This window comes from Ambystoma mexicanum, chromosome 7q (genome assembly GCF_040938575.1).
Source record: "Ambystoma mexicanum isolate Mex_15411 chromosome 7q, UKY_AmexF1_1, whole genome shotgun sequence".
Taxonomy (NCBI): domain Eukaryota; kingdom Metazoa; phylum Chordata; class Amphibia; order Caudata; family Ambystomatidae; genus Ambystoma; species Ambystoma mexicanum.
This window is the reverse complement of record NC_090941.1, coordinates 931,730,163-931,754,988: the sequence shown is the minus strand read 5'-3', so window position 1 is coordinate 931,754,988 and position 24,826 is coordinate 931,730,163.

Here is a 24,826-nt window from a genome sequence, read left to right as displayed (position 1 = left end):
GCATGGTACCGAAACCGCGCTTATCAATCTCAAAACCCAGGTCGATGAGCTGAGAGATCTTGGAAAAACAGCCTTACTCCTCCTTCTGGATCTCTCAGCGGCATTTGACTTGGTAGATCATGATGTGCTCTGTACCCAGCTGAAATATGCGGCCCACTTCTCCACACATCCCATTGCATGGATCAAGTCATACTTAAGTGGCAGAACTATGAGGGTTTTCTCTACCTCGGCAGCGGCTGACCCAGTCCCTATCACATGTGGCGTTCCCCAGGGCTCCTGCGTCTCTCCTACCATGTATAACATTTTCACGAAGCCCCTGTTTGATGATCTGGACCTTCTGGGTGTCACCTACACTAACTATGCAGATGACACTCAGATTCTGATCCCACTTTCGGGGGATTATGAACAGGATTTGGCCTTGGTGAATAAGATTCATCCAGGCATGGATGGCACGTCATGGTCTATGCCTGAATGATGACAAAATGGAACTCATCATACTGGGGAATACACAACATTTCAAAAGACTGAACGATGACTATTCATCATTTGTTATAGATGGCAACACCATTAAAGTAGCAAAAGAGGTAAAAACATTAGGTTTTTACCTCGACTCTTGTCTCTCTCTACCAAAGCAGGTGAGTGCGATGACCTCTAGTACTTCATACACCTGTAAGTTGATTAGAGCAGCAAAACCATACCTGTCCGCCACCAGCTGCCTCACCCTATCAAGAGCTCTGGTATTATCCAAATTGGACTTTTGTAACACATTATACGTAGGGACTAATAAACACACGCTGCAAAAAATCCAAACCTTGCAGAACAATGCCCTCAGAGCCGCCTTAGGAATCCAAAGAAGAGAGCATATCTCAGATGTCAGAAGACAATCTACTTGGCTCTCTACAGCGGACAAAATTAAACTTAAAACAGTATCACTAACATTCAAACGTATTAATGATTTAGCCCCCAAATACCTAACAGAAAGGTTCAAAAGAAGAACTTCCAATAGACCTACCAGAGAAGCATATACCAACCAGCTAGTTGTGCCCTCATTTAAACTGAGCACTGCCGGAGGCAACAGCTTCCCTGTCAAAGCAGCCCAGTTGTGGAACTCCCTCCCACCCTTTTTAAGGTCTGACCAATCCTATCCACACTTCAGACTTAACTGTATTAAATGGCTCAAAGAAAGCAACCTATAACTGACCGACACCAGGACTACCTACATCTTACCCATCTGTTAACCTGTAGCTGAACGCATACTTACATGCTCATCATCCCTGCTTACTCCACCTTCCTTTTTGACTGCCACTGTATACTGTGTATACACCTCTGTGTACAAAAACCTGTGTATATAACTCAGTATATTGTTGGTTTGTATTGTTTATTTATTTATAGAGTGCGCCTGGCCGTTGAGCAACTGGGCGCTTGCAGAAAATAAATCTTGGGTTACAGGTACGTTACATTTCTTAAGTAACAGGATCATATATTACAAGCTCATATATCAAGTATTTCTTACTTACAGGAGAGATATGTTATATATATCAACATCTTTTTGTGTTGCAATATCGGATGACTTACAAAATATAAGTAACAGTTACAAGTGTTTACAATAAATATACAGAGTATTTGGTACAGTTGGGGCCTTTAGCGGTCGTTGGTTTTAAGACAGAGTTTAGCGTTCGTTTTAAACACATGGAAGGAGGGGGTGGCTCTAAGTGCATCTGGGATGGAGTTCCAGAGCTGCGCTGCTAGGACCGGGAAGCTGGACCCACCAGGTCTTTTCAGTTTAAAGTTGGGGACTTTGATGCTATTTTGGAGGGCCTTTTTGATGGGACGTTCAGAGGTGTGCTTTGTGAATTTTTCTGTCAGGTAAGGAGGCGCTTTGTTGTTCAGACAATTGTGTGTAATGTTCAGAGTTTTGAATTTGATACGGTCATTGATGGCCAACCAGTTGACGGCTCTTCTATGGGCAGATATGTGTTGTCCTTTTGGGATACCTAGGGCTGTTCTGAGGGCATTATTCTGCAGGGTTTGGATTTTGTTAATGTTGTGTTTACTGGTGCCTAGGTAAAGTGCATTGCAGTAGTCTAATTTAGAGAGGATGAGGGCTCGCGCTATGGTGGTGCAGCTATCTGTGGAAAGGTATGGTTTGCAGGCGTGGATGAGTTTGCAGGTTTAACTGGTTGCTGAGGCTGTAGCATTTACTTGCTTGTCGAGGGTGAGAGCTGAGTCTAAGTAGAAACCTAGGGTTTTAACTTCCTTAGCTACCTTGATTTTGATGCCATCTATCGTGATGGAATTGTAAAGCTGGGGTAGTTTGTTCAGTTTATTGGTAGACCCAATGATTAAGAGCTCTGTCTTATCGTCATTAAGACGAAGGCCATGTGTGGCCATCTAGGTTTGGATGATTTGGTACATTTTGTTTATGAGTCTGGTGTCTTTTTCATAATCGCCTTGGATTGGGATAAGGATCTGGGTATCATCGGCGTAGTTGGTATATGAGATCCCTAGTTTGTCCAATATATCAAAGAGAGGCTTTGTAAAAATATTGGGGGAAACACATGACCCTTGAGGGACTCCGCAGATGATGGTGGCTGGATCCGCTGCTGATGAGGGTGAGAAGACTCTTATGGTTCTCTGGTCCAGAAATTAGTTTATCCATGCCGTGGCTTTTGTAGAGAAGTTGGCTGCTGATTTGAGGTGATTGCACAGTACCTTGTGATCTACCAGGTCGAAGGCAGCTGATAGGTCTAGGAGTAGGAAAATAGAGACATCTCCTCTGTCTTTGCGCTTGTCTAGTTGGTTTTTAAGATCAAGGAGAGCCGTTTCGGTCCCATGTCTTGACCTAAATCCTGATTGTCTTGTCCCTAGTAGGTTGTTGCTCTCCAAATAATCTTGGGTCTGAAGATATGCAGCTTTATCTAAAATTTTAAGGAGGAACGGGACAGTTGTTATGGGCCTATAGTTCGTTGGGACGTTTGGGACCAGGTTAACTTTCTTTAGGAGAGGTAGTATCCACTCTAATGGTAGGGCCTAGTTCCCATCCTATAAACGGACCATGCATTATCGCGTCGGAAGCGGCCTCGTCACGCCACTTGCTGGATTCTGAGTGTGTGTGTCGGTAGGTGCGGCTTGACGCCTTGACGCCTTGACGCCTAGACGCTGGTACCGAAGTAGTAGGGTGCTTTTTTCTAACATCAACCAGCACCGTACGACGAGGCGAAGCGGGCGCAGCGCAGCGCTAGTAACCAGGACGGACGCTGCGCTGGAGAGGGGGCTGCAGAGGGCTGTGGAGGGCCGGAAGAGAAGAGAGCCGTGAAGCCGAGGTGAGCTACCCACAACCTCTGGCTGGGACGTGGACGAATGTGGCAGAGGTGAGACCCTGTAAGCGGTGACACGGAGGATTCGGGGGATCGTGCTGGGATCTGCCTCGCCCCTAGCCCCTCTCACCTCTCACCGCGACCCTCAGCCCCTCTAACCCCTTCACCCCCCCCTCCCCCTCCACCCGGGGTCGAAATAGGGATTGGGGAAAGCTCAGAGAGGCGAAAGTGGAGCGGAGCTGAGCCTAGTTGTTCTGAGGCTCAGACAGCTCCCGAGTTCTAACAAATCGCGATGACGTGTGCAGCGAAGGAGAGGCATAGTGAGTGGCGCCATAGGGGATTGAGCAGGGATTCTCCTTGCCCCCGGCCCCCCCTCGTACCGCCCCCCTCCCCCCCTCCCCCCCCTCCCCCTCAAATTGGCAAAAGAACCTTCTGTGTTATCCTCTGCCTGGTTGTCTCTACTTCTTACCATTTGGCACACGTGGCCTGCCATTGCATCCAGCACTGTTGCCTGAACCTCTGTACATCAGCTGACAACTTCACAACGGGAACTTTGGCATATTCCCCTTGCCTCACTACCTGCTCTGCCTGTATGTAGAACAACGGCATGCTAGTCAGAGTTTAGGGTAGATGTAACTTAAAGACACAGGCCTCATACTGTGAACCGGGAAAATCTTCGGACATTTTTATCGAGCCTAGGACACAACAGTTTTGCACACTAATTGAAAGCTCTACTTGTGTCCCTATAGCAACTGCGCTAACTACCTGAGGATCTGCTCAATTACCCCTAAGATATCCCGCTTGCGCTCCCTAGCGTTTTTGAAAGAACTAAGGGAATATCATATACCATCAGCTAAAAACAACCCTATTGGACATATTGCCCACGGTACATTCCCCTTCTACCCTGATCCGACAAGGTAGCGAATAGCATCACTATGCTAACTGTCAAGAAGTGTTCTGCCACGAGATACAACCTTCGGAATCAGAAGGACAGAACCTCTACCACAGGGCCGAACAAGGGTAAGGGCATGAAAACTGTTCCAAAGGAAAGAGGAATCATCACTGATTTTTTCCCACCTCCATCTACTTCAAATACCATAAATCCATCGCTAAGCGAGGAGAAGGAGCCGAGTATTCACAGTAGAACGAACAATTCAGCGAGCCTAGGGGAGAGTATAATTGACAACAACTCATTGCTTGACCTCTGTCTCTCTATGCAGAGAGCAATGACTCCGCTACCGCGAAGCAGTACAAGCAATCAAATCAATAGTTACCAACCCCAGACGACAACTTCGCAACGGGAAGCGATAGATAGATTATCTGCTTCCCCTAACCTTGCTGTTCACTTAGGGTCTCAGGAATCTGAAAACAACAGTGACCTCAGAGAAGGCAGCACGAACCTGGGGGATTTGCAAGCATCTGTTGCATCTGTACAATTTGCATTAAATATTCTACTGAAGATGTGCGGGAAGATACTTGACGTTACCCTCGCAATCGCAACAAGCGATACTGAGAAAAACAACCCAATGGAGAATGAGCCGGAACCCATCAACATTAATACGCAAGATGGCACTGACTTTGGGACCCAGGACCCAAACATTACCAATAATTTGGAAATCTACCTCTCACGTAAACAGAAACGCCTGACAAAAAAGGCGATTGGAAGAAGAAAGCGTCAAACTGCAACGATCATACTACCAGACACAGCAGAGACAGCGGATGAAATCTTGAGGCCAACAGTAGGTAGCACTCCCAAAAAAGGACAGAGAAAAGTCAAACGGAGAGCGGCACGGGCACGCAAACGCACTGCAGCAAAAGAAGGAAAGCTCACTAGCTGGCTTATTAATGACAAATGCAATACCTCTAAATTAACAGCGGCTCCAGAATCAGAATCCTCTTTATATGAAAAAGAACAGGATGCAAATATATCCCAGAATAACACAAATAACATATCAGTCATCCCAATACCCTTGATCAACAAGCCTCAATCAACAACAACATCACCAGCTGAGGAAAAGGGTAACCTTATGGTACCTAGAGGCGGAAGAATCTGCCTGATTAAAAATCTCTATCAATCTAGCAACCACGACTGGATTACCAGATCAGCATTAATGATCAGATTACATACCATTCCGCAGCTGAGAGTACTACGATCTGAGGATTTTGCATTTGTTGAACCATTAGAAGTGACGAACTCAAGCACATCGGCCCTTCACTGCAAATTTCTAGCCACTGCAGAACTACTGCGTAACTTTAAAACCAACCTGAGGGAAGTTGACCTGGAAATAGATGTTGACCCGAATATCACCGATCCACAGTGGCCGACCCAGATATCAAATTCAACTATGGAAGAAAGATCCATAATACAGCTACCTAAAGATGACTCTGTACAGTTGGTAGACATACAGAAGGTCCTTAAATGGCTAATAGAGTCCCTACCAAAAACAACAGCAAACCGATGAGATCAAACCATTATTTCTTGGAACTGCCGGGGATTCAGCCATCTGCTATCGCCTGATGGCTCAATGCCCTTACTAATGGGCCATACCTGTATATGTTTACAAGAGACGTGGCTTACCTCCCGAGCCTTACTAAATGGGTACACTATACACCAGGAATTAGCAAAAAAGGGACCAAGGGGAAGACCATATGGAGGTCTATTAACTGGCATCTTGCATCCGCTAAGATCCATCCGCATTCATACGAAAATAGACAAATTCATACTGGCAGTGGAACTGGAGCTCCCTGGCGAAGATAAAACGGAACACATCCTCCTGGTTAACATATATAATCCATTTGAATCTACTCAGAGCGAGATAATCCAGGAAGCCTGCCATGAACTGTTGATCAATTGGTTGATGGAACCACAGAAAAATATGGTTATCTTTGTTGGTGATTTTAATTGCCACTTAATTGGTGAGCCGAGCACCAGTAACAACTCCCTGCTGAAGCAAATAGGCAAATTGAAACATGGAAGTGTAAATGCGGAGGGACAACTATGGTTCAACTTTTTTAAATCATGGAACTTTGAACTATTAAATGGCAGAACCATCAGTGACTATCCGGGAAAAGCAACATGGAGAAACTTCATAGCCAGTAGTACATTGGACTATATGTACACAAGTCCTACCATGACCACCTGGGTCACAGATATGAAGATCAAGGATAATGATTGGAGCGACCATGCTATTCTTACACTCTCTTTCAAGTATATCACACAATTTACATCGTATAAACCTATTGGTGAGCTGAAGACGAATCACGCTCTCTCCAAGATACGATGGTCTGACAGCAATATTAAACGAGCCATAGAATATACAATTAACTACCCAAATCTGTGTCATATAGAACTCTTGGCCATGACCAGCAAGGAGATCGAAGAATGGATCGCAGCATTCTCTAACACCTATGCAGCGACTAAAATAATTATGCGGGCCCCTGAGACCAAGACCACGAATATATTTGATATCGAAATCAGAGATGCCAAACGAACTTTAAGAGCTGACCTGAGGAAATTACGTAAAGCTTCCACTACACTGCACAACTACCTAACTCTAAGCAAGAAGCTAAAAAATGCCTACAGAACATGGCTAAAACTGAAACGCTATGCAACAAAACTGCTCAAATGGCAAACAACAGTCCAAACGTTATGTACAGGTAACTCCCGAACTATATGGGGTCTATTGAGCACGGCTCGGGGTGACACCAGCATCCCCTTAACTAACTCAATTGGCATCAGTCAATGGGAGCAATTCTTGAAAACCCGGAACGGCACGGACCAGGTAAAGATACAGGAGAGGATGCCCCAGGATCCACCTTTGTTCCCTTTCAAAGTGTCAGTTGAATCTCTGATTACTAGGATAAAAAAGCTCAAATCTTCAAGAGCTCCGGGACCTAACGGCTTAGCAAATGTAGTATTAAAGAGCAACCCGGAATATTGGGCAGAGGTACTCAAGATCCTCTTTGAAAAGATTCTGAAGGAAGGTAAAATCCCAGAATCCTGGCAGACGGCAATCTTGATCCCTGTATACAAGAGAGGTGACCGCTCAGATCCTGGAAATTACCGTCTACTTTCAATGTTGGACTGCACGGGCAAGCTATTTGCAGCATATCTTCTTCAGGAACTCCAAACATGGGCAGACAGAGAAAAGATCCTTGATTGTTTCCAATGTGGATTTAGAAGCGGATATTCCACTACACATAACTTGGTAGTAATGGACATTCTCTGCAACAAGGCTAGAACATCAGGTAACCCACCTCTATATGCCTTGTTCATAGATTTTAAGTCCGCCTTTGATTTAGTCCCCAGGGAACTACTTTGGGCCAAACTTGAAAAACTGGGATGCCCTAAAGCAATACTATATTATCTCAAGTTATTGCATTACAATACCACAGTTTCCCTGAAGTTGGACGCAAAAGGGAATATGACCAGCAAGATCAACCAAAACTGTGGCGTGAAACAAGGATGTGTTACGGCACCCATATTGTATAACCTGTTTGTCCATGATATACCTAAAGCGCTATCACTGGAAAACAATTGCCCCCCTAAGATTGGATCCACCCACTGTGTAGTGCTAGCATACGCTGACGATTTAGTCATCTTGGACCACACTATCAGCGGCATTCGTAGATCAGCTGAGGCACTATGGACCTATACTCAAGCCAACGGGCTGGCTATGAATCTAAATAAAACACAGATGGTAATGTTCAGCTCCAAGAAGATAGCAAGAACAGGTCTAAACATATATGGGACGGCAATCAAATATACCCCATATTATAGATACCTGGGTGTCGAGATTGAGCACAAGGGGCATTATACCATCTGTAAACATATTAGAACTTCAAGAGCTGCCCAAGTAACAGCACTTATTCATCGCTTTTCTACAACTTACTGTGGCTATACCATCTGGGCAGCACGCCAACTATACCTACAGGTCTTAACACCAATGATAATCTATGGCCTGGAGGCATTGCAATTGATAGAACTAGACTGGCTTCAAATCCTCGAAGGAAAATTTTGGAAAAAAATACTCGGTCTTCCGGGCTGCATCCCAATGGCCATCCTTAGATTAGAGCTCGGCCTCACTTCCTGGAAGTCTCTTGTACTCAGGAAGAGAGCCGAATTATACCTAAAAGCAACACCGGATACAGCTAATTTACTGTTAGCGGCGATTCATTGTGAAATTAACAAAGCAGCCTCATATCCTTTTATGAAAAGAACAACGTTAAATATCTTGAAGAGATCGGTAGGACCCAAAAACAACAAGAGGTCTCCATTCCTGTACTGAGAGCGTTAATTAAGAAATCTGAATTGCACGATTGGATTAGCAACTTTGCATATTTGGAAAATCTAAAGCGCTATAAATTTGTGCAATTCATGAATTACACTCTCAAGAAGCCGTTGCCTTATCTGAATCTATGCCCTTCGCCACGGCTACGTCGTTTTATTCTTATGTTAAGGATCGATCAGTTGCCTGTACTAGCCATAAGTGGGATTAAGAATAATCTCCCCTCACCCGAACGTTTCTGCAGGCTATGTAAGGACAAAACGAAATCAGAAACGGGCAAACATGTTCTTACCAGATGTGTCGCTATGATAAAGGTCTACACATCATTTTACATAGATTTTGTCCATAATATGGAACATGTTGGTAGTAATGAATTCTGGCAAAGAGCCGTTAATGCAAAGGGAAACGGAATGAAATTATACATTGCCGTGTATAATGTTTGGACGATTATTGAGAAATCATTGGGCATAACCATATAGCGAACTGTCAACTCATGGATGGTCACCTCTTTTTATCATGGGAAAGTTTCTATTAGGATAAAACTCTCTATAACTTTCCCATCAGCAATATGTATTTGGACTTGTAGTCTTCAATATGTAAAGGCATTAACATTCATCTACTGGTGGATTATGAACACATCTGTATATTCTTTTAATTTTGAACTCTGAATGTAACTCATTTCACTTTTTACTCTTAATTGTTTTTATTTTCTTTTTTCTTTTTTCTCTTTCTTGTTTATTTTTTCTAAATTTGCTTTTTATGTTACTATTTTTCTTTTTTCTCTTTATTCATTTAATATGTCAGTATTTACTTTTATGACCATTGTCTTATTTTTGTTGAATGTAATTTCTTATGTTATGTGAAAAGCTTATAATAAGCTGTAACACATTAATAATAAATTAAATTAAGTATCCATGTGTCTTTAAGGTTTGTTGTCACAGAGCATGAATTAAATGAGGAGTTAATAAATGATGTGATGAAGGGGGCTAGTTCATGTGCAGCCACTTTAATAATTGGGGCTGGACAGGTGTCCCCAAGGCATCGGGACAGTTTCAAGGACAAGATGATGTTCTTAGTTTCTGCAGTAGAGATGGCTCTAAAGCTAAATTAGGTAGGGGGTTTAGTTTGGTTGGTGGCAAGTTCCTGGAGTATGGTTTCTTGTGTAGAGAGGGCAATGTTATGGAGGGCGGATTTTTTGGCTAGTATTTTATCTTGTAGCATTGTCATTTTGTTGCATAGAGCTTTTTGAATGTTAGTGCACCAAGCTTTGTCTTAGGTGCAAGAATCTATAGGTGTAATTGGGGATTCTAATTCTCTCAGAATGGAGAAGATTTCCCTGGTATTCGAATTCGCTTTCTTGATTCTGTCATTAAAGGTCTCTTTTTTAGCCTGAATGATTTGTTTTTTGAAGCTGTTAGTGAGAGCAGTGAGAAGTTTTTTGTTATATAACTCTGCGTACAAACTTGTAGGGTAATCATTATCCTGTTGTCAATGGGCCTCATTCCAAGTTTGGAGGTAATCATCGCGCTATTAGCGCCATGACTACCTCCAATACCGGTACTGAGTCCGCCCTCATTCAATGGGGACAGGTAAGTCCCACATTGAAAAAGCCATTCCCCATTCCCATATGAGCCATCATAGGGCTCAATTGGAAGGCGCTAATTACGGTACCGCAAATTGCGGTACCGTTATTAGCTTTAAAGTCACTTAACGGGTCCCGTCCTTAACGAAAACCAGGCGTTAAGGAAGGGACCCGCTAAGGGAACTCGGAAAAGGGTGCAAAGGGATTACCGGCACCGGTGTCCTTACCGGTGCCCGGCATCCCTTTGCGCCCAACTCGTAATGAGGCCCAATGTATCCTGTATATACTTGGAATGTGTAACTGTAACCTGTAAGCTTAAAGTATTCTTGCACACGCGCCCGAATACCTTCGGGTCTGGCCCGCGCTATAAATAAATAGACAAACAAACTAACAAATTCAAGGGCTCTGACTGACTGTTGTTTTTTTCCCCTTGTTCTCTCCCTCCTTAAGCGCTTTGAAACACTTTCCTTGTGTATAGGCACTTTACAAATAAACGTTACCATACGACACCATCTGTGATGTCATCAGTGGGTTCTAGTTCTCAGTTAAGTAATTGAAAATGTAATATGTGATGTCAAAAGTAACGTCATCTTTGATGTTTTCTGTGATGTCATCACTGTGCATATGGGCTGTGCAATGGGGCTCAGAGTTAAAGAAGTAGAGCTTCCAAAACATGCCGAAATAAAAGTGTTTTGTTGTGTTAAATTATCACCTTAACATTAATTAGACTAAGGTTGTTAAGGATTCTGCTTGAACATAACACTCCTTTAAGTAAAGCTTTTTCACTGAATTGTAAGGGTTTTGTTATGCTACATCTCACACCAGCTGTGGTACTAACGTTGTTCTCTTTTTTTTATATCATGACAGGTGTCATAGTCCATATTAGCAGTTTGTTTTAAAGCTATGCATCATGGGGTTTTTCTACATTATGGGTTCGAGGATGGAACCGGGAATTTTATGCATGTGCTATTTGGTGTTTTAGCATACGTTTCTATAGGATTTATGTGGCTTCCCTTTGTTCTCTTGCAAAATCATGCCAAATTTACTGGAAGTCCCAGGAAATTCCAACAAAAACAGTTTGCATCAAAGAGACGAAAGGTGGCATTTATTTTCTGAAAAGCCACATTTGCTGCATTGAACTATGAGCACACTGTTGTTTTCCACCTAATTCATAAAAACTACTGGACAGATTTACACCAAACCACTGAAAAGCATTGTATTGTGCCCAACCTAAATCGAATTTGAAGTAAATCTACCTGGGTGTTCACATAAACAATGAATGCATGTTGGCCAATGCAACATGTGTGAAATACCCCTTGTTACCCAGTTTTATCATTTTTAAACTGTTGCACCAAGTAGCAACACACTTTCTAACTTTGGGGACTGTGGTCCAAGAAACATGCGTACCTTATTTGTTCGATAATCATTATTTGACTAAGATTCAAAACATTTGATCTTTTGAATCATATTACTATCCCATTTTCAGTTTCTTGTGACTCTTGTAGTACAATTTTTGAACATCCCATCTCTAGCTCTGACCCTATTTGGGTAAGCAATGCTATGATTTCCTCTGCCTGAGCTCAACCTAAGGCATCCCCTCCTGACCAACTTCTTACCTGCTCCATTAAATCTACTTTATCCTTTATTGCTTACTGTGTGGCTACCCTTTTTAAATGGTATTTGCAATCTGGCACGTTTCCTCATATGTTTAAGGTTGTTGTCCTTATGCAGCTCTTAAGGAAGACTTCTCATGACCCTCTTGATCTCTCTGATGTCTGTCTAGTTTACCTTCTCCCCTATTTATCAACATTTCTGAAGATAACTGTTTTAATACAGCTTACTTGTTATCTTAACTCACATATTTGTTCTAGTCTAGATTTTGCCTAGGACATTTGTCCGAGGCATCTCTTTCATCAGTTTCTAAATCTAGTCTGCATGCTCATCCTCTTAAATTGTCATCTGTTCCTTTTTTGCTTTATCTCAGTTCTGCTTTGGATAATTACATTTTTCTTTCTAGTCATCTTTCAGGATTTCCGGTTAGGTTCTTCAATGATTCACTTCTTACGTTTATAGTTGTCCTTTTTGAAAGGTTCCTTTTTCACACCCTTACAATGTTTCTTATGGTGTTCCCCAAATTCCTTTTATCTTTACTCTGTTAACATCACGTATCGCTTCACTGATCTTGAAACATGGGTTCCATGCCGGCACACAACTGCAGGACTTCTTAAATACGGTGAGGTCCTGGATACTATTGTGTCTTGCAGAGAGGCAGTTTTGCTCCTACAGCAGGTCACTTCTTAGGTTGCTACGTGTCTCACTACTGGTCTCATTGATAAGATGGGTCCTTGTTATCAGTCTCCCAGACACAGGGGAGACAGGCACACAACAGAAAGGGTCCTCCAACATAGTGAGGTCGTAGGTATCAATGTGGCTGGTAGAGATGCAGCCCCTGTTCCAGCAGCAAATTACCCTCAATAGCATCCAAGGTCTCTAGCAATTCATCAGCCTGTGGTGTGAGGCCAGGCTCTCTGTGGATGGGTGGGTCCTTTGATTCTGGTTCCCAAACCAGTTTCCTGTGGAGTGGCTGTCTCAAGGGAAGGGAGTTACCTGTCCTTACAAAGAAACAAAGAGAGGCACCCCGCCAGGCTATATTCCTGCCAGTAGGGTAGGATGCAGCCAGTCTGGGGGAATAAACATAATCAGGTTTATCAATTACTCATAGGTCATGAGATTGTTGGAAGTGACTGGGAACCTCTGGTCTTGGTGCAGTTTGACAATCCTAAGCGTAACGCTTTTAGGTAATTTCCTCTTGGATTATTCGACAGTGCAGGCAGCAGATGACAGGCGGTCGTGCTTTGGCACGGATGGTAAATTGGCATGGTGTAAAGTTTGTCATACCACACTGTCGCATCTGCAACTTGAGACCGCCTCTTGTGGAAGATTGTTCGCAGAGGTGCCCTGTGAGGGTGTGAGGTGTGGGCAGTGTCCTCCCAGACTCTCACCAAGTGAGAATTGGGTGTAAGTAGGCTGCTATTGTATGGTACAGCATTGCGCTATGAGGTTATGCATTTATGATATTTTTGGGGTCATTATAAGTTTGACGGTGTGGGAAAAGTGCTGGTAAAAGTGCCAGTAATAAAATGACCAACACTTTTCTCGCCCTGCCAAACTACAATTCTTTTATGGTGGGGGTTGACTGATTTACCTCCAGCCAAGAGCTGAAGGTAAATCAGGCCCCTGCCGCCTGAAATATCATGGTAATACAGGGATATCAGGCAGCGGAAACGGTTGACTAGTTTGTCGGTATCCCGTCATACCAGCAAACTTGAGTCTATGAGCAAAGTAAATGAGCTTTAATGAGCATATGAGTGCACAGATTGTTCTATAATTGCTCTATGATATGCATTTATGCCAAGTCTGAGTACCAACATAGAGAGGTTATACTGGAGTTTTCGCTTCTTTTCCTTTTTCGTTTCTGTTTAAGTAAGGTGCTGCATACAGTGACAGTAGCGCCCTTGTGAAAGGGACCCTTTCAACTGTGTGTGTTCTACCTCTTTGTTAGGTTGTTAATTATGAACTGCAGCATTCCAGGTTTGCAGGTCATGCTGCCTTGTCACTTTTAAAACCATGACTGCATAGGTTTACCTGGGGCAGTTGGATGCAGGCTTCGGAGATAGAACCTCACCATATCTTTAAAACAGAAGACGTATTAGTTACAAAGCAGGATGCATACTTCACACAAAAAGGGACATACAAAGCTCCACTAATGGAAACTGTACTAGCTAAAGTGAACGTAAACTTCGGGACTAACCTACAGGCCTTTTTCCCTATGTGTTAGCAGAAACACCCCATGAATACAGTGGGGGCAGAGGTGCTTCTCTCCCCACTATAAAGTGAAAACACCTCATTGCCACCCATTGATAATAATCTGTTGCTTAACCTATGCTGCAATCTGCAACACACGTCATTAGGCTACAGCTTGACCAGCTCACCGAACCCAACAATGAGAGATAATGGAAACATTATTGGTACTAACTTGTCCAATCACCAGACTTAGAACGTATTGCTAATCAATTGGCTCATGTACATGAGGCCTCTATCTTCACATCTACCTCTGATTACACTGAGCGGTCAGATGTTGAGAATCTAATGGCTAAAACCATCAAAGCCATATTTATAATTTGCTCAGCAATGGCAAAAGAGCCGAAAGAACTCAGCAGTGTCATAGCCAACATATTGGATATTATCATAAAAAATGGCACTGTGGAAAATAAAGAGGACTGGGAATCACGTTCCACCATAGATGAGTCGGATGTGCCTAAAACAATTAACAAGAAATCTATAACACCTCAACACTTGGTCTTATCGGCAGGAAAAAGCCCTTTGCTCATGACTGCGGCCCCACAGAAATCATGTATCACATTAATGGCAAATGATGGGACCCTGGCCTCTGAAGTGGAGCAATCATATACCAAACGGAAAAAGGAGCGTTGGAACAGAAATTTAAAAAAGAATGTGAAATTAAGGTGTTCCGACAAGCATAACAATGAGAAAGTAGACATCATGACAAGCATGAAGAACAAAGGGTCATTGGCCAATGTGCAGTCTGATGACATACAACTCATTATTGCTGACGATGGATACATCCTGGAAAAGATGGTCAAGAAGAATACAAGGAGCTGATCTAAGCCCAGGAGGAGTAATGTTGGGAAAGACTCTCTGGTTAAATGGCTTTAGAGACACAAAATTAGACAAAAAAAGTTTGCCTGCAGGAGATAGTGCTGGTGAAGCAGCTTAACCAGCACCCAGGAACCTTGAACATCAATCGCATGAGAACTCATTTGCAGCGTTAGATGAAGATAAATCTGCTGTTGGCTAAGTAAAGGCAGTGGTGCAAACTAGTAGGCCAAAGATGAAAGGTGATGAGGTACAAAAGAAGGGGGATACTATCATGCTGGTGGCTGAACGGGATATGCATGCATCAAAGTCAATCAATAATTCACTTGGCTTGGGATCAGTTGGGACAACAATTGAAATTGTTCAATTTATCACTAGTGTGGACAGTGCTTTCATTAATTGGTCTCGAGTGCTCCAATTCATGTTATTCCCCAACTATTTTTGATAATCACTCATTAGTCGAGCTAGTAGATTTGCCTAAACTGTATAGTAGTAGCAATTGAGCTCAAGTTCACATTTTTCAACCATCGTAGTTGATTGAATACATTATTCCCCATTATATTTTATTTCTAAAAACGGGTTACAAACTTATTGCATGCAAAAAGGAAGTCTATATAGTGAAACCCGTTGTTGGGGTGATGTGTGATGGACAACAAAGTGTGCTAAAAGCTAGAATGGAAAGATATGCTTCTATGAAGGATGATTGGTTGTGGATGCCTGCTGCGTTGCTGGAGTGGAATTATGCAAATTAACAAGGGGGGTCCTGGGAGTCCCTCTGCCAGACATTAGTCCTGGTTACGAGAGACTTACCCAGAGTCTTTAGCTCACTATCTTTGACAGAGAAGAAATATCCTAAACATATCAGTCTTTGGGCCTCATTACGACCCTGGCGGAGTGGGTTTACGCCAGCGTTATTCGCGGCGGACCCGTCCGCCCTACTACGAGATTCCGTAGCGCCATGGAGCGTTTTCCGCCTGGTTTTTCCGGGCGGAGAAATCCATGGCGCTACGGGACCTTGTCGTTGATTACGCCACCGTATTTTGCAGTGGCGCAATTAACGCCTTCCCCACTCCCATTATACCCTATGGGGCGAAAATGGGAATGGGGAAGGGTAAAATGGGGAATGGGGATTTACCGCCCCGCCAAGGTCGGCATGGGGCGGAAAATCCGCCAAGCTCCATGGCGCTATCGGCAGCTTTCCGCCGTGCTCCGCGGTGCTTTTAGCACCGCGATTTCCGCCAGGGTCGTAATGAGGCCCTTTGTCCTGCCCTGGGGCAGTCCAGCACTGAAATGCTAGGCAATTCTCCTCTGAACAAGAGTACCAACAGAAACCCCAGACACGTGTTTCGGTCTGGTTGGACCTCATCAGTAGGGTGGATCTGTGCCTCTCTAAGAATAGTGAGCAAGGGGTTCATGTCTGGATTCCCCTAGTAACACATGTCTGGGGTTTCTGTTGGTACTCTTGTTCAGAGGAGAATTGCCTAGCATTTTGGTGCTGGACTGCCCCAGGGCAGGACAAAGACTGATATGTTTGGGATATTTCTTCTCTGTGAAAGATAGTGAGCTAAAGACTCTGGGTAAGTCTCTCGTAACCAGGACTAATCTCTGGCAGAGGGACTCCCAGGACCCCCCTTGTTAATTTGCATGTTTAAGTAACTTTGGGTCTCACCCTAAGTTACTAGGGTAATCCAGACGTGGACCCCTTGCTCACTATTCTTAGAGAGGCACAGATCCACCCTACTGATGAGGTCCAACCAGACCGAAAGACGTGTCTGGGGTTTCTGTTGGTACTCTTGTTCAGAGGAGAATTGCCTAGCATTTCGGTGCTGGACTGCCCCAGGGCAGGACAAAGACTGATATGTTTGGGATATTTCTTCTCTGTGAAAGATAGTGAGCTAAAGACTCTGGGTAAGTCTCTCGTAACCAGGACTAATCTCTGGCAGAGGGACTCCCAGGACCCCCCTTGTTAATTTGTGGAGTGGAATTATGCAGATCATACATGTTTATGACCCCCCACCTTCCGGGGGTGGGGGGGAACTCAAATGATGAATATTTGTCATGATCACTGCTTCCAAGGAGCCAGGACCAGCCCAACGTCCTTGGAAGCAGGCCCCTAACCCTAATCCTAGGCACCAGCCGGTCCCCACAGGGACCTTTTGGACCTTGTCCTGGCGCCGGTGGCACCAGGCTCATCAGAATCTTCGGTCCCGGCACTGGAAGCGCCGGGCTCATAATATGTGTGCAGATGTTTGGGTGGATTTACCTGCAGCAGATCATGCTGCTTACTTACCAGCCACTTAGAAGTCCTCTGTAAACAGGAACTACTTTCTTACCTGGGTGGGGCAGCTCCATTCCCTGGATTCAGCATGAGGAAAGCTTCTGGAACCGGAACTCTTTTCTTACCTAGGCGGGGCCATGGAGGAAGACGCCTCATCACTCCAAGGCTATTTAAACCACACCCGTTGGATGAAACGTGCTTCGCGTTATTCTGCATCTGCAGCAGAACGCTCACCGAGTCTGTTCCAGCCTTTCTTCCTCAATCTGCAAGAATCATACTCACCATTCCTGTATCCAGTCGACAGCAGCATCTGCAGAGACAAGAAACAGCAGGTTAGCAAGGCAGTCTTAACTCGCAGTGCTTACTCACCTGATCCATCGGCTGCGGTCATTTCGGCAAGCTGTACTTTCGCCTGTAAAGACAAAGGTATTGTCATTACTTACCGGCACTCCGTGAACTCTGGAATTCTTCACGCTGCATCGCCACCTGTGGAGATCAAATCATTGTATTTACTTACGGGCCTTCCGCGGACTCCGGCGCTGCAAACAAGCTTCTGAAAGACAAAAGAAGAGACATTAGACAGGTATTTACTTACTCCCATCGCGCTCTTCACAATAGAACGCCTGCAAATACTCCGGTGCCTCTTCAGCATGAACTACGCTGCAAGGGAAAAAACAGCCAGAGCGCTTGCATTTACTCACGCATTTCCGGGCGCTTTATTTCATCTTCCTCAAGAGTCCTTCAAGCAAAAAGGGAGAAAAGCATCATACGAAGTTCTGTTCAATGTTAACGTGCCTTGCACCTAAAGACTCTAAAGACTATAAAGACTAAAAAGGTGTCTGGAAACTCACCGCTCGTGCTATTAACGACGCTAAAGGTCCTCTGATTCCAAGAGGCCTATGTTTCACCAGTGAATGAACTGGCAACAGCGCCCTGCATCAGACGCAGATGGAGAATCCGGCATTCACCTATCTAAGGTGAGCACGTTGACCTGGGGGCTCTACGGAGAAGCTTGGGAGAGAGAGGAAGAGAGACATTAAACGACCCAGACCATTAACCCCTATATTCTTTCATCTGCAGAAACCTCACCCTACGAGTTCGTCACACAGTGCGAAGAGGTTCGACCCCGGAAGCCCATCGAGTCCTGCACATCACCTTTCGAGTCACAGACACCTTGCTGCCATGACCTGCGCCTCCGTGGGAATCAGGTGAGCGTTACAGAACGCGAAGCCCACCGCAAAACTCCTACCCAGGCGCAATGGAAACCTCAGACACTGATCACTTAGCCCAGTTGCTCGGAGAATTAAGAGCAGAAGTACATGCAGCTCGTCAGGAAACAAGCTCTCTAAGAAGAGAACTAATACTTTCCAAGGAGCGAACAGAGGACCTCGCTAGGCAATTGCTACAAACGCAGGCCAGACAGACACCTCTGCCCGCTCCAGGAGGAAGCTATCCTTCCTCACCATCTGTAAATCCAGTGCAAATCAATCTACCTGGTAATGTGCCCTTGGCTCCGCCCGAACGTTTTTCTGGTGACCCAAAGAAATATGCAGTGTTCATCAACCAGTGCCGCTTACATTTCTTATGTCGACCAGCTGCTTTCCCAACAGATCAGACCAAAGTGGCTTTCGTGCTTTCTTATCTCAGTGGCAGCGCCGCAGATTGGTCGATTCCTTTAGTCACCCAGGATGATCCGGTTCTGCATGATTTCCAGGCCTTCCAGTCCAGTATGGAGAAACTGTTTGCAAGACATGCACAAGGGCAGGCCTTGGACCATGAACTTCTTTCATTACGACAGGGTAATCAAGACCTCTTGACCTATATAGCTTCATTCAACAGACTCATAGTGGAAACTCAATGGCCCGAGGACAAGAGAATAACGCTTTTCTACAGAGGCCTGCGTGGAGAGCTCAAGGATGTGTTAGCTCAAGTTGTGAACCCTCCACAAGAATGTTCAGACTATATTGACCTAGTCGTCCAATTGGACCACAGATTACAGAACAGGAAGGCTGATCGTTCCAAATTTGATACCCGAGTGTTTTCTAAACCACAAACTTCTACTAAGGGAGCTGACACTGTGGAACCCATGCAAATAGGGGGGATGAAAGGTCCTTTAAGCCAAAAGGAGCGGGAAAGAAGAAGACAGCTGGAATTATGCCTCTATTGCGGGAACTCAGGGCACTTTCTTCGAGACTGTCCAGTGAAACCAGCTAAGAAGGCTGTAGGAGCCGCAGACACCAGTGCCACAAGTTCTAAGCAGGGAAACGACCTAGCCCGGCAAGTGTAGAGGTCCTCTTGTCGAGCGTTAAGATCTGTCCCGTGACCTCGCATTTCGTGGTGCCCATGGTCCTCATTAGTCCAGCACGTCCGGAGCGTTTGCATGCAATTGAAGCTTACATCGACAGCGGAGCAATCGGCAATTATGTGGACCGTGAAATTGCATCAAGGATGAATCTACCCCTTGTCCCTAAGGCAGTAAAGGACGTCATTACTACAATGGATGGCACGGAGATAGCCTCCGGACCAGTAACGCACGCCACCCAAGAAGTGACACTAGTGAGCCAAGATGGACACCGGGAGAAAATGGTGTTCGATGTGATCAAGGCCCCTCAGTTCCAGATCATTCTGGGAATCCCTTGGTTAGAGAAACACAATCCTCAGATTGACTGGCGAGCAAAGACGGTTCAGTTTCCAGAATGTTTTACCACTTGTTATCCTCGGCCTAAAGTTTTAGTGGCGGCAATTTCTTCTGAGGTTCCTACATTACCTCCCGACTACCAGGAATTCCAAGATGTCTTTCGGAAGGATCAAGCAAACACCCTGCCTCCTCATAGGTCTTACGACTGTCAAATAGACCTAATACCCAGAACAACTCCTCCTTGCAGTAGGATTTATGCCCTCACCGAGCCAGAGAATCTTCACCTCAGGCAATATCTGGACCAATACTTAGCTAACGGGTTTATCCGTCCTTCTAAGTCTCCAGCTTCCTCGGCTTTGTTCTTCGTTCCGAAAAAGGAAGGAGACCTTAGGACTTGTATAGATTACCGCGCCCTGAATCAGATCACCGTTAAAAACAGATACCCGTTACCTTTGATCCCTGAACTCCTGGACCAAGTCAAAGAAGCATGTATATATACAAAATTGGATCTCAGAGGAGCCTACCACTTGGTACGAATAAAAGAAGGCGATGAATGGAAGACGGCCTTCCGCACCAAGTATGGGCTATTTGAATATCAAGTGATGCCCTTCAGACTTTGTAACGCTCCTGCCGCTTTCCAGTATTTTATGAACGATGTCCTTAGAGAACTCATAGATGTGTGTGTTGTTGTCTACATTGATGACATCCTTGTCTATTCATCATCTGAAGAGGAACATCAGAAACACGTTAAAAAGGTTCTCGGGAGACTGCGTCAACATAACCTTTTTGCCAAGCTTGAAAAATGCGTTTTCAACGTAACTGAAGTTTAGTTCCTGGGATTCATATTGTCACCTAATGGGGTTCATATGGATTCAAAGAAGGTCGATGCAATCATCAAGTGGCCATCACCAACCTCGGTAAAAGGAGTTCAAAGCATGTTGGGATTCGCTAACTTTTACCGCAGATTCATTCCTGAATTTTCCCGGAGAGTCCAGCCCATCACCGCTCTGTTAAAAAAGAACAAACGTTTTGAATGGTCTACTGAAGCAGAACAAGCTTTTCAGGACTTAAAAGCTAGATTCATTTCTGCACCTGTACTGAAACATCCTCGCCCAGAACTCCCCTACATTGTGGAAACAGATGCTTCCAGTCTTGCTATGGGGGCAGTTTTATCACAAAGAGATCCGGTCACACACCAATTACATCCTGAAGCCTTTTGGTCCCGCAAATTCTCGGCTCCCGAGATCAACTATTCCATTACAGACAAGGAACTTTTAGCTATCAGATCGGCCTTTAAAGCCTGGCGACATTATCTTTTGGGAGCCAGACACACAGTCACCGTAATGACTGATCACCGCAATCTACAATATCTGAAGGCGGCCAAAGCTCAGTCTTCCAGACAGCTTCGCTGGGCTCTGTTTCTGGCTGAGTTTGACTTTATAATTACTTATCGACCCGGCAGTAAAAACGGAAAAGCAGATGCCCTCTCTCGGATGGGAGTACATGAATATTTGACCAATCCAGAACCAATACCCATAATCCCAGAACAAAGGATTTTGGGGTTAGTCCACACTCAATCCTTTGAAGACATCAAGACGGCAGTCAAGTCACTCCTAACTCCGGCCGATTTGCAGGACTGGCAATTAAAGGGAAAGGAATTCTCAGTGGATCAAGACCTACCATATTTCCAAGGACGATTGTACTTGCCCTGTGAGAAAATACAAAAACAAGTAATCTCCGGTTATCACGACTCTCTGATGGAGGGTCACCCTGGCATTACTAAAATCATGGAAAAGATCAAGAGACATTTCTGGTGACCATCATGGAAGAAGGATATTAGAGACTTTGTACTTTGTAATCTCCTGCGGTGTGTGTGCCCAGAATAAAAATCAGAAGGAGAAACCAGCCGGCCTTTTACACCCTCTGGATATTCCTCCCTGTCCATGGCATACCCTGTCCATGGATTTCATCACGGACTTACCTCCATGCTCAGGGTATAATACCATTTTAGTAGTCGTGGATCTATTCTCCAAGATGGCTCATTTCATTCCCCTGAAGGGCCTACCTTCGGCTTCGGTATTGGCCCGAGAATTCTTAGAAAACATCATTCGGTTACACGGTTTTCCCTCGGTTTTAATCTCCCATAGGGGAAGTCAATTCATCTCCCACTTTTGGTGAAGTTGCTGTCGTCTAGCCCAAATTGATGTAAGACTTTCAACCAGTCACCATCCCCAAACTGACGGACAAACCGAGAGGACAAATCAGACTCTAGAGCAATATCTGCGTTGCATGCTCTAACAAACTGAAAACCCTTGGAAGGATATCCTGTGGATCGCTGAATACGCTTACAACAATTCGACTCATTCTGGAACCGGGAAGACTCCCTTCTTCCTATTATACAGACATCATCCTAGAACCTCTAATTTGGATCCTCCCCAAGAATTCGAAACACCAGCTGTGGATCATTTACACTCTGAGATTACCCGTGCTTTTAAGGAAGCCACTGCCCATCTGCAAAGAGCTAAAGCTCAAGTCAAAAAGGGAGCAGATCGACATCGTAAAGAGGCCCCTCACTACGCAGTAGGAGTCCAGGTCTGGTTATCCACTAAGCACCTGCCTCTAAAAGGATCCCGCACCTTCAACCCGAGATACCTTGGACCCTACACCATCTCTACCATAATTAATCCGGTGGCGGTCAAATTGGAATTACCTACGCATATGAAAATACATCCAGTATTCCATGTCTCCTTATTAAAACCAGTACAACCAGAAACTCGATTGACTGAACTCCCAGAACCTGTTTTGGTATACGGAGAACTCAAATTCGAAGTAAAGAACATCCTAGACTCCAAAATCTCCAAATCTACATTATACTATCTGGTTGATTGGAAAGGATACGGTCCCCAGGAAAGGTCTTGGGAACCCTCAGAATATGTCCACGCACCTCGTCTGGTCAAGAGATTCCATCTGAATCACCCCGACAAGCCAAAACCCCCGGAGAAGACACGCTTAGGAGGGGCCTTGAGGGGGGGTACTGTCATGATCACTGCTTCCAAGGAGCCAGGACCAGCCCAACGTCCTTGGAAGCAGGCCCCTAACCCTAATCCTAGGCACCAGCCGGTCCCCACAGGGACCTTTTGGACCTTGTCCTGGCGCCGGTGGCACCAGGCTCATCAGAATCATCGGTGCCGGCACTGGAAGCGCCGGGCTCATAATATGTGTGCAGATGTTTGGGTGGACTTACCTGCAGCAGATCATGCTGCTTACTTACCAGCCACTTAGAAGTCCTCTGTAAACAGGAACTACTTTCTTACCTGGGTGGGGCAGCTCCATTCCCTGGATTCAGCATGAGGAAAGCTTCTGGAACCGGAACTCTTTTCTTACCTAGGCGGGGCCGTGGAGGAAGACGCCTCATCACTCCAAGGCTATTTAAACCACACCCGATGGATGAAACGTGCTTCGCATTATTCTGCATCTGCAGCAGAACGCTCACCGAGTCTGTTCCAGCCTTTCTTCCTCAATCTGCAAGAATCATACTCACCATTCCTGTATCCAGTCGACAGTTGCATCTGCAGAGACAAGAAACAGCAGGTTAGCAAGGCAGTCTTAACTCGCAGTGCTTACTCACCTGATCCATCGGCTGCGGTCATTTCGGCACGCTGTACTTTCGCCTGTGAAGACAAAGGTATTGTCATTACTTACCGGCACTCCGTGAAATCTGGAATTCTTCACGCTGCATCGCCACCTGTGGAGATCAAAGCATCGTATTTACTTACGGGCCTTCCGCGGACTCCGGCGCTGCAAACAAGCTTCTGAAAGACAAAAGAAGAGACATTAGACAGGTATTTACTTACGCCCATCGCGCTCTTCACAATAGAACGCCTGCAAATACTCCGGTACCTCTTCAGCACGAACTACGCTGCAAGGGAAAAAACAGCCAGAGCGCTTGCATTTACTCACGCATTTCCGGGCGCTTTATTTCATCTTCCTCAAGAGTCCTGCAAGCAAAAAGGGAGAAAAGCATCATACGAAGTTCTGTTCAATGTTAACGTGCGTTGCACCTAAAGACTCTAAAGACTATAAAGACTAAAAAGGTGCCTGGAAACTCACCGCTCGTGCTATTAACGACGGTAAAGGTCCTCTGATTCCAAGATGCCTATGTTTCACCAGTGAAGGAACTGGCAACAGCGCCCTGCATCAGACGCAGATGGAGAGTCCGGCATTCACCTATCTAAGGTGAGCACGTTGACCTGGGGGCTCTACGGAGAAGCTTGGGAGAGAGAGGAAGAGAGACATTAAACGACCCAGACCATTAACCCCTATATTCTTTCATCTGCAGAAACCTCACCCTACGAGTTCGTCACACAGTGCGAAGAGGTTCGACCCCGGAAGCCCATCGAGCCCTGCACATCACCTTTCGAGTCACAGACACCTTCCTGCCACGACCTGCGCCTCCGTGGGAATCAGGTGAGCGTTACAATATTATAAGAATTGTTGAATGTGTTATAATGGGGTTCATTTGTAATCTTAGGGTTCCCATATTGCTTTTACGAGATTTGAATGCTTAGTGTGATAAGACCTCTGTACACCAACTCACTTGGCTAATACAAGCATCGACAGCTGCAATGTGGAAGTATTATGTAACAACAGCCACAAATCTGAGAATGTGGGCATTGTGAATAGCAATCAATCCCAAATACATAGGGGTCATAAATGGAATAATTCTTACAAAGATTTCAAATGAAATATCTTCACCCTAATATTACTGCTATTGCGTAATAATTATCATACTTGGTCAAATGACAAATATGCGTCTATAATTCATTGTATCTTCACAACTTTAAAACTGAAGAAATCAGTAGTGCAATTTGAAATTCTGGTCTCCCCATATAGCGACAGTCTGATCCTTAAATTAACTATAGATTTTGATAAGAACTGAGTTATTGGGGGGGGTGTAAGCTCAATGCTAGAGTATATTCCCAAAGAAATAGGGAAATCAGTTCTGAGTCCTTTATAGTTTAATCAGAACATTTTGAGTAATTCTCT